This window comes from Arachis hypogaea, chromosome 14, assembly GCF_003086295.3.
Source record: "Arachis hypogaea cultivar Tifrunner chromosome 14, arahy.Tifrunner.gnm2.J5K5, whole genome shotgun sequence".
Classification (NCBI taxonomy): Eukaryota; Viridiplantae; Streptophyta; class Magnoliopsida; order Fabales; family Fabaceae; genus Arachis; species Arachis hypogaea.
The window spans coordinates 139,527,824-139,538,911 of record NC_092049.1 but is presented as its reverse complement, the minus strand read 5'-3'; the positions used below and the strand labels follow the sequence as shown (position 1 = coordinate 139,538,911).

Genomic DNA, 11,088 nt, shown 5'->3' with positions numbered 1-11,088 from the left:
TTAAATTTATTAGATTATCTTTTTTTAATTTTAATATTAACGTGATCTTATTTATATTATATTTTAGTGTTGGTGTTAATATATCATTTATCTTTTAAATTTGTCAGATAAGTATTTTTTTCATCATTTTAAAATTAACGTAGCCTTATTTATATGAAATTTTGTTGAGAGTAAAATTACTATAGAAAACCTTTAAAATGCTAAATTATAAAAGCACACCATAAAGATATATGTATATACTATCAGAAAAAGGTATAGTTCAAGAAATAACGTTCAAAATGTTATCATAATTTAAAAAGAGTATATCTATAAACCCAAATGCACGTTAGTTATTTACAAAAATTAATTTTGTCTAAATATCATGGATATTCATGTTTGTCTTCTTCTTTTTTAAGTGGTAGGCCAAAATATGATTTTGATTCTGAAGATGCCTTCAGTTTCCTACAAATAGTGGAAGGACATAAGAAATGAATATGCTTATAAATTTTGTTTTTAAATATCAAACTAGAAGAGTATTATTGAAAAAATTAGGAGAATACAAAGGTTGTGTACCTGAAAAAAATCTTTCGTAATTCACCATACATCTCCTTGTCAATAACTTCTTGCATCTTGAAAAATTGTCAGATTTTATTTACCATAAAAATAACCATATAAACACTTCAGGTTTATTCAATTAAATTGATTGCTTATTATAGAGAATAATTCAAGTAAAATATGTAGAATTGTGATATCTTGTTTTGCATTGAACTTTTTGAAAGGACAAAAAAAATGACATTAATCCTTATTTATCATTGACAAAATATAAATTAAATGATATTACATCTTTTTTTGTTAGGAATTTTTTTTCTTAATAACAATTACCTCCAATGATATTGTTTTGTATCGAAATGAGTTAGTTGTGTTTTTTTAAGTTCATGGCTGAAAAAAAAAGAGTTAAAAAGTTTAACATAATTGGTATATAGGACAAAATAGACGGAAATATTTATTATGTAATAAAAGTTTATTGCATTACCTTTTATTTTTTGATCCAATATTTCTCTTTTTATCATCTTTCATAATTGAGTTTTGTCTACTTTAACTGTACCTCCTCAACCAATAGAATAAATTTTGATTGGATGAACCTAAGTCAATTTCACGTTTGATCAATAACACTAAAACAAAAATATGTATCATCAATGCAGTTGTCCCGTCATTAATGCTGTAATCCTTACTTTATTGTTGATTGGTCTCATTGATGCAATTGATTGCTCATCCTTCCATCTACTTCATAATAATTGGAATCATGTTTCTTGTAATTTATTGCATATATGTATCACAATATGTTTTAATAGTGTTATATATATTACTTTAGAATTAAGTAATGATACATCACAAATAAGACATACGTCTACCTTTTATTGGTTTTAAAATTTTAATTTTTATAATTTTATTGCTAAAATTATAAAATTGATAGCAACATTTAAAGAAATCAAATTTTGAATTTTTTTTAAAGTAAATATAAACATTGCAAACTATAATTTCTTAAAAAACCAATAATGATATATTTTAAGGATGTATGTTTATTAATTTTTATAATTTATATGAATCGTAGTTGGTGCATACCTGTTGGATAAAGTAGAGGTTCTAGTTCCTTTCGCTTATCTCTTTGAATATGTTGATGAGCTCTCTTGATAACAATTTATCTGTTAAAAATTTTAGTCGTTAGTTATTGAAATTAGTGAACAAAACTATCTACTCCAATGTTGATATTGTAATGATAAAATTACATAATACACGGATTATACTTGTAAAAAGGCTCACGTATTTGTCAAGCACATAAATTACCTGAGGTGCAGGTAACAAAATTTCTTTGAACACTACATTCTTTGTGAATTGTCCCCTTTTTCCATCTACTATTCCTTCTTTGACTAAGATTTTTGTGGTTAACTGAGAAACACTTCGAGATAGAGCAACGTATAATTGACCATGGCTGAACACATGTTTAGGGAGATAGATCCCTACCTTAAGGATAGTTTGCCCTTGTGATTTATTTATCGTTAAGGCAAAACTCAATCTTATAGGAAATTACTTTCTAATAAGCACAAAGGGTAATCCTGAATTCTCAGTTGTTTTGTGTTTTATCCGAAGCAGAAAAGCTCTTTTTCCAGAGTGATTGTAACACCCTCACTATCAGAAGTCACGCTTCCGGCTGCGCTACTCTGATAGCAAGAAGTATTACGACTACTTTACATATTAAATACTAAAATAGGAGCATGTGACTCGACACTGTATCGCTGATTTCTTTGAAAACCAGAAATAAATACTTTATCTTAAGAAAAATACAAGCAGGCATAAATTCATATACAAGACTCCTTACATAATAACTCAATATATTATACGCATAAAACATACCATTCCTATCCCTCTTACAAACTTGTAATAACAAAGACGAGGGAAGAAAATAATTTAATTAATACAACAACATATAAACCAAACGCAGTATAACTCTTCTTAATGCTTCTTCATCCGGTTCCTAAAAAGGTAAAGTTGTAGGGGTGAGAACCTAACCACACGGTCTCACTACAAAATTTCAAAGTTTTCATAAGAAGATATTTAATAGAAAAACTATTTTCAAGTTCAGTGATTATCATTGCCTTATGAATCTTTTTAAAAAAAATCAATAGGTAATCGTTCAAAACCTTTTCAAAAAAATAATGTTTAATCTTTCAAAAATTCGAAACATTTCCTTTCTTATAAGAAAATCTCAATCAGAAACCAACCACGCAATCAAACAACACAATCATTAATTCAGCACCAAAGTTCAATCTCAAATGTAGCACGCCAGAACAAACACAGGCAAGGCAGACAAGGAAAGCACAAGTAGGCAGCAGTTACAGCAAATAGTTCAAGTATCAGTTACGAACAGTTTAGCAATTAGGCAAACCAAAACAAGTTCAAACTCAAGCAAAGCATACAAATGCATATGATGCATGCCTGTCCTATGGCTGATGAGGCTCATCTGTCGGTTATCCAGCCAACCCGACAAGTCTGAATTGTACTTAGACTGTCCCCCGACGTGCAACCCCAAGAGTCTATGCATAGCTTTTTCTCGAATAATCGATATTACTCAATGGGGGTAACATTCCCGAGAATTTATATAGTACCCGGTCACACACTTACATCGTAGGGTCAACAGAGTATCGAGTCTTCAACCTGGTACACGTGGTGGCAAGCCACGACACTTAATCCAGGGAACCTCGTATCTCAGATATTTCAAATTTATAAGCCATATAAATAATTCATTCATCATTCATCAATATCTGAGCCATTCTCAATATCATCATCATTCGTCAATTCATATCCCATTTCCAAATTCATTCAAAAATCATATTTCAAATCAATCCTCATCATCTTTTTTTTCGTTTCGTTCACTAACAATTCTCAATCCAAAACATTACTTTTTCTTTGATAAATGAAGTAATCTTAAATCATATAATGCTTAAAATTAAACCTTTTAAAATAACTACTTCAAATGAAACTTCTAATTTTATAAAATTTCGGCAGCATCTCCCCTAAAACTCAGATTTTGCCACCCTTTTCGGGTCCCATCCAAACATTTCTCAAACATTTTCCAAACCTCAATCATTTTCCAAGATTCAGCTAGTTCCAATATCAAATTATTTTCAAAGCGAATCAGTGCCCATAATAAATCTCTTTTTAAAATCAAACCAGCTCAAATACTAAATCATTTATAAAGTCATTTATAAAGTCACTAACTCAAAATTAAACAATTTCCAAAGTCAATTCCTTTACATCATCAAAAATAGCTTCAAAACCAAGAAAAGCCATTTTTCATAATAATCAACTAAATAACCTTTTAAACTAATTTCTTTTCAGCAATCACAAACTACTCAAACAATCAAGCAATCAGTCATTCAGTCCAGCAAACAACCACATTTAGAAGACAATCATAATCACAGACATATGTTCTCTCACATTAATATCTATTTATCACAACTCTGTAATATAAATTAGATTTTAATAAAAACCCCTACCTCGAAAGTTGAACCCATAAACTAAAGGCGTCACAAGAACCATTCCTCTCCGCCCGAAACCAACTGCAGCTTCAATCGTAGGTCTGCTCACTTCCGCAATAGCAGAAACAGCTTTAATTGCAATAGGCAATCCCGATAACTCAATCCTAAAACATAAATATCGCGAAAACCTTAATAACACATAACAGGAAACTAACGGCGAGGGTTCGCAATAAGATATACCTACAGTAAGAGCAAAATGGAACAGCCGCAATTCCGAGCTGACCTGGAGGCATCTCCGACAGCGGCCAGAAACTCCGATGGTCCAACTGTAACCTTAACTTTGATATAAAATCGTCGGAATTCAATCCTACAATACCAACAGCTCAGAGCCTCTAATAACTTATATTGGAATATTGATTTCAGAAGTTCTGGAAGTAAAAACGCTTACCAAGAAGGCAAAGGCTCGGCGGCGGCTTCCGACAGCCAGAACAGCGGCGGTTCGTGGCGGTGACACGGATCTGGCGGCGGGACAGCGGTGGAAGGTGTCTCCCTTTCCCGTCACGTTCTGACCCTTCCTTCCATAGCTCAGCTCAGCGATGAAACAGATCCACGGCGCTGATGGAAGCACGGTGGTGACGAGGCAGATCTGACGGCGACGGGATCCTCGACGGTGTCTTCTCTCTCTCTCTCCTTGGCTCCACCATGGATGACGGTGACTCTGGCTTGCGGTGAGGACGACGTCGGCGACCTTAACCATGGTAGCAGTGACTCCTCCCCTGCGCGCGCTTTGCTCCTCCCTTGCATGGCTCTGGTTCGCGCTCCTCTTCCTCTATTAGCGACATACGACGGTGCGGACGCATCAGTGGCGGCGACGGCTTCAGCCGCGACGAGGAGCGGTGGAACAGCCCACTAGCTCCGGCGCGTCTTCCTCCTTCCCCCGGCGCTCTTCCCTCTCTTTCTCTCTGCTTTCTCGAATCTCACCCTCTCTCCCCTCCTTCCCCTGTTTTCATTTCCTTTTTTTTTTCTTTCTTTCTTCGATGAGTGGGGTTATTGGGGGTGAAAGTAATTGGCGGCTGAAGGAGGTAAAGGGCAGCTAGGGTTTCTTTTGGGGTAAAGAGAAAATTATGTGTTAATTAGGGTTAAGGTTTTGTGTGTTTGATTTTAGGATTAGGGTTTAATTTAGGACAAATGTGAAATTAGAGATTTTTGGACAAATTGGAGTTTTGTTAAATTTTAATAAAATTAAGAGATATTATATTAAATTAAATATAAAATATCCATCTTTAAAATACCTTTCAATTACAAATTTATAAATTAGTTTCGATTAAATGCTAATTAAATAAAAATTAGAGACAAATAAATTAATTCTCTTTCATTTATAAAATAAGGTTAAAAATATAAATATTTAAAATTAAGGCATATAAAATATTCACTATTTTTCAATTATAAGAACTCTACATCAAAAATAAGAGTCTACTCAACTTTTATATAAAAATCTCCGAAGTACAGTCTTAAATAAATATTATGCATCATAAATAATTAATTAATAACTTTTAAAAAATTAGAGATCTTACAGTGATGGCCTGTTAAGATTTTCACGTCTAACATGTTTTGAAAAGTTCATCGACATAGTAGCCTTGTGCCATTGCATAAGCCTGTCTTAGGATCTATGTTTCTTAGTAACATCAGAGGAACACCTTTTTTTACCTTCAACATATGAGGTGGCAATCCACCCGTGGAGATCGAGTTAAGATATTCTTGTTGATACAGATTATTTGTATCTCCTTCTACTTCATCAAAGGATGCTAAAATTCGTTCGTCTCCCGAAAATTAGTTAATGACTATATCATTAAACTGTTGCACATCATGATTTTTGGGTGTCAATATCGCTCTCTCCACCATATAAGATGCATCCCACCCATGAGATTGCAAATTTGAAAAGGTTTCTTTTATTAATTTCTGTAAGGAAAAGTCTAGCGGGCCAGTAATTTTTGTGTTTTCTGTCCAACACTTAACCATCAAAACAAAAATGAGTGATCTCCCACAATTAGATGTAATCTCACACCATTAAAAATACTATTGATGGCCAATTGATGGTTACAAAACACCAAAATTACTGGCCCCTAGCATTCTTCTTTATGTAATGATGCCTCACCTTCCCATGGTATTGCCATGTGTGCTTCTATTTGTACCAAGTCTTCACATATGGTAGACTCAATTCCATGCCTTATGCGCATAAAATACTCCGCAAAAGCACTTGAATATTTTTGTCAAAAAAAAAAAACCACTGATAGATGAATATATTGGCAGGTGATATTGCATCAACCACATTATTCACCCTACAAAATAATTGCAAATACGCTGTTTGGCCGCCCGGAAGTCTTTTCGGCAACCGCCCAAATATTATTTACACGGAATTTTCTCTAAGACCCGGTTCTTTGACCCAATTAAATGTGCCGGCTGGTTGGTCAGGACGTTTTTGGACTAGAACCGAATGCAATTTTGATAGGACCGGTAACGTTGAATGTGCTATCGGAGACTGTTTCGGTGGCCTCAAGTGTATCGGCGGAGGTGTTCTGCCGGTAACACCGGCCGAGTTCACGGTTGAAAATGCTGGCAATGGCAATATGGACTTTTATGATGTGAACTTGGTAGACGGTTATAATGTTCCTATGGGGGTACATGCAACCGGAAGAACCGATAACAGTCAATATGCTGGCTGCGTTTTTTAGCTAAATGATAACTGTCCAAAGGAGTTACAGGTAAAAAATATCACCAGTTTGGTAGTTACATACAAGAGCGCGTGTGCGGCATTCAACAGTCTGGAATATTATTGTACCGGAAAGCACGGAACACCACAGACATGCCCACAGCCCACCTACAAATTACTCATAAATGTTTAAGAATGCATGTCCAAGAGCTTATAGTTATGCTTATGATGATGCTTCAAGCACTTGTACATGTTTTGGAGCAAATTACATCATCACTTTTTGCCCCACATAATCCTCATAAATCCTAAATCTTAGGTTTTTTTTTTTTTGTTGGTTATATAGTTGTTACTTGTTAGTGTTAAAGAAAGGATGTTTGTGATTGATTTGTTAGTTAACCGTGAAATACTTAGATACATAACTTTATGTAGAATTGATAACTAAAAATTATTAAATAATTTAATAGATTTAACTAAATTATTATTTAATTACTCTTGTCTATGAACTCCACATGAAATTAAGTGTTAAATTTTTATTTTAGTTAATTTAATCATATTTAATTAGAATTGAGGAACTGCGTCTTCATGTAGTAGTTTGTTTTTTTTTTTTTTTGCATTATTCATTCTACCATAATTTGTAGAGGAGTAATTTTATATTTTTTTTAGAATAGTTCAAATGGTATACTCTCTCCATTTTCACTCAAATGTTTCGAATTTGAGTCTTACTCCTAATTTAAAAAAAGAGAAAAAATACAAAACAAAAATGCTCTATGAAAATAACTTAAATTAACTCAAAGAAAAAAAATTTTTCCGTTGTGATCTTTATTTTTGGCCAAATCTTTTAAGAGATTTTTTTTTTTGTTGCAAAAGTAAACTATTAGTTTGATAAATAAATTAAGCTTTAAACAATGAAGATGAACACACACTGATTCTTATTAGTAGCACCAACATTCAAGTCGAGTTCATTTTAATATAGTATTATGAACATAAAATTGTTTATACTTTTATCTACAGTTTAATTATTGAGCCCTTATAATTATATTAAAATTTTAATTAGGTTAATTTAAAATTTTATAATTAAATCTCTACTTAATATTTCACAATTCATTTTACATTAAACATAAAAATAAATATTCTAAGAATATTTTTTCTAATTTAAATATCATTATAAATTTAAACGAATTCAAAATTTGATAAATCTGTGAGATCCTAATTGCTGAAATTATTATTAGAGGACAGCTATCAAAGTAAAGGGGATATAAAGGGTTTGTATTGTATATTTAATTTGATAACATAACGATACAAATAAAATTTTATCTTTTTAGATAATAATAATAACAATAATAATAATAATAAAATAAATTTGACAACTTTGTTTAACCGTTGTGATTTGTTATTAAGATTACTTCTTATCAAATAAAATTTAAACAAAGTAAAATGAAAAAGGCATTGCTTGCGTCAAAAGAAAAAGATATTATTGGCCATATTTAGTTAGTTTTTTTTTTTAACTTTAAACAATGAAGATGAACACATACACAGCTGTTTTAAGCATATGATAAATCAAAGATAAATTTGATTTAAAATTAAAACAAAAATAGATAAAGAGGAGTAATTTTATAATTTCTATTCGAATCAAGTAAAGAATACAAAACAAAAATGCTCTATGAAAATAACTTAAATTCACTCAAATTATTATTTTTTCTTTTCTGTTGTGATATTTATTTTTGGCCAAATCTTTAGAAAAATTTTTTGGTTTTTGTTTTTCAAAAGTGAACTGATTAATTAGTTTGATAAATAAATTAAACTTTAAACAATGAAGATGAACACATACATACACTAATTCTTATTAGTAGCACCAACATTCAAGTCGACTTAATTTTAATATAGTATCATAAACATAAAATTGTTTATACTTTTATCTACAGTTTAATTATTGAGTTGTTATAATCATATTAAATTTTTAATTAGGTTTCTAGAATTTAAAAGTTAAATGATATTTCTATTTGCTTGTTTTAACCGTATGATAAATCAAAGATAAATAATTTGATTTAAAATTAAAACAAAACAAGATCATATCATATCAATTAAATTTAAATAAAATCGTTCAGCCATATTTTTTTTCTTTTTATGAAACCACTCAAACAAACATTATATATTTCACTTTTTATATAAGGAAACTCTTACATTCCATTCCAAGAACACTCACATTACATTCCAGTTTTACAATCATGCCTTTCTTGTTACAGGCAATTCTTGATCCAAAATGGAATGGCTTGGTTTTGTTAGCGGAAGCTGCTGCCGCAATGACTAAAGAAAAGTTGGAACAAGAAGGCCACAATGACTCTTCAGCCGCTTTTCTATTGTTTTTAAGAAATTAATTTTATTTTTTGTTAATATATTATTTATTTTTTAAATGTATTAAATAAATATTTTTTATTGAGAAGTGTTAGGAAACCAGTAACTCTTGTAATTTATAGCCATCAAATAGCCATCAATAATAATTTTAATGGTGTGAGATTGGTGAGAGATTTTATCCAATGGCTCACTTTTCTTTGCTAGCTACATACTGACCAGAATTTGAAAAATTTGCTGGCCCCCTAGACTTTTCCTTTTTTATTTTAATATTGACATGTCCTTATTTATATCATATTTTATTAAAATTAAAATTACTATAAAAGTTTTTTAAAATGTTAAATTATAAAAACTCACAATAAAGAGGTATATATATATTATGAGAAAAAATATAATTTAAAAAATAATGATAATAACATTATTCTGATTCAAAAAGAGTATATATATAAACCAAAATACATATTAGTTTTTTACAAAAGATAATTTTTACATAAATATGGATATTTATATTTGTCTTCATCTTTTTTAAGTGGTAGGTCAAAATATGGATCTAAATATGAAAAAGCCTTCATTTTTTATAAATAGTGAAAAATAGAAGTAATGAGAATGCTTATTTTTTTGTTTTTAAATATCAAACTATAAGAATAATTAATAAGCAAATAGGAGAGTATAAAAATTATTCATAATTCATCATACATCTTCTTATCGATAATTTCTCGATTTTTGAAAAACTACCAGATTTATTGACCATATAAATAACTGTTAGGATTTGGTTGAATTAGTCCCACATTACTTAGGATAGCAAATGAAGTGGGTGGCTTAGGCTATAAATATGAGGCTAAGTTCTCCATTTGTATTTGCACCAGTCAGAAATACTTTAAGCTTGTATCTGATTTTTCTTTTTCTCTATACTCTTTGATTAGAGAGTGTTGTGAGGTGTAGTTAGATATTTGCTTTGAGAGAGTGTGGGTGTACTGGGGTGCCGGTGTTAGAGAGAAAGAAGTCTATGTGTTGTAACAATTTTTACATAGTGATATTCTCTAGTTGTCATTTGACAACGGCCGTAGTTTTTTTTCCGGTAATTGGAGTTTCCACGTTAAATTCTTCTGTTGTGATTGTGTCTATTTTATTTCTCTGTCAAAGGTGTTTTCTCAAGGGGAAATGGTGTCTTATTCCCAACATGTGGTATCAGAGCTTCGGTTCGGTGGGATTTATTCTTAGTATGCTCTGTGGTTGCAGCCTAGTCTGACCTTTCATATCAGAAAAGAATTTTGTCCTGTGGCTTGAGGTTGAGCTTTGGTTGCTGTTGTTATTGCTGGAAGGCAGTGTGACACTGTGAGAGTGCAGTTTGGAAAGGTTCTGGCTAAGGAAAGACTTGGTATTTAAGTGTGTCCATTGTGACCCACCTCTCTTTTCTGGGAACCCTTCCTAGTGTACGGTCTACAGTTGAGTTATACTATTCCAGTATACGGTTGCAACAATGTTAGGATATTCAAGTGCTGTGAAGCTTAAAATAGAGAAATTTGATGGAAGAATCAATTTTGGTTTGTGGCAAATACAAGTCAAGGATGTGTTGATACAATCAGGTTTGCACAAGGCGTTGAATAAGAAGTATCCTCATGGTATTGCCGCACTGCCATGGATAAGGATAAGTTGTGGCAATCGGGTCCACAATTGCACACGGGCATTGGTTGGCGTTGAGATGCAAGGTGTGTGGCGGAGTTAGGTCGATGGCTGAAGAACTTCCAGAAAAAGCCAATTTGGAAGTTGCACCATGAATTTTCAGCAAGGTTTCGATCTGTACCAAGGTGAAATGCTTGGAGTGGTCTAATTCCAAGTGAGTATACTTTCATGGTGGAGTATGATAGTTCTCTGAACTATGATTGTCGGTATAGACAATGGCAGCAAAGAATTGTCGGTGTTGACAATGGAAGTTGAAGATGTGTGACTATTTCAATCAAGGTGGAGATTGTTAGGATTTGGTTGAATTAGTCCCACATTGTTTAGGATAGC

At 31.9% G+C, this 11,088-nt stretch overlaps 1 pseudogene; it reads left to right on the top strand.

Annotated features, from left to right (window-relative positions):
• Nucleotides 1–6,310: 6,310 nt before the first annotated feature.
• On the top strand, nt 6,311–7,019 carry LOC112744656 (pathogenesis-related protein 5-like; annotated as a pseudogene).
• Nucleotides 7,020–11,088: the final 4,069 nt, after the last annotated feature.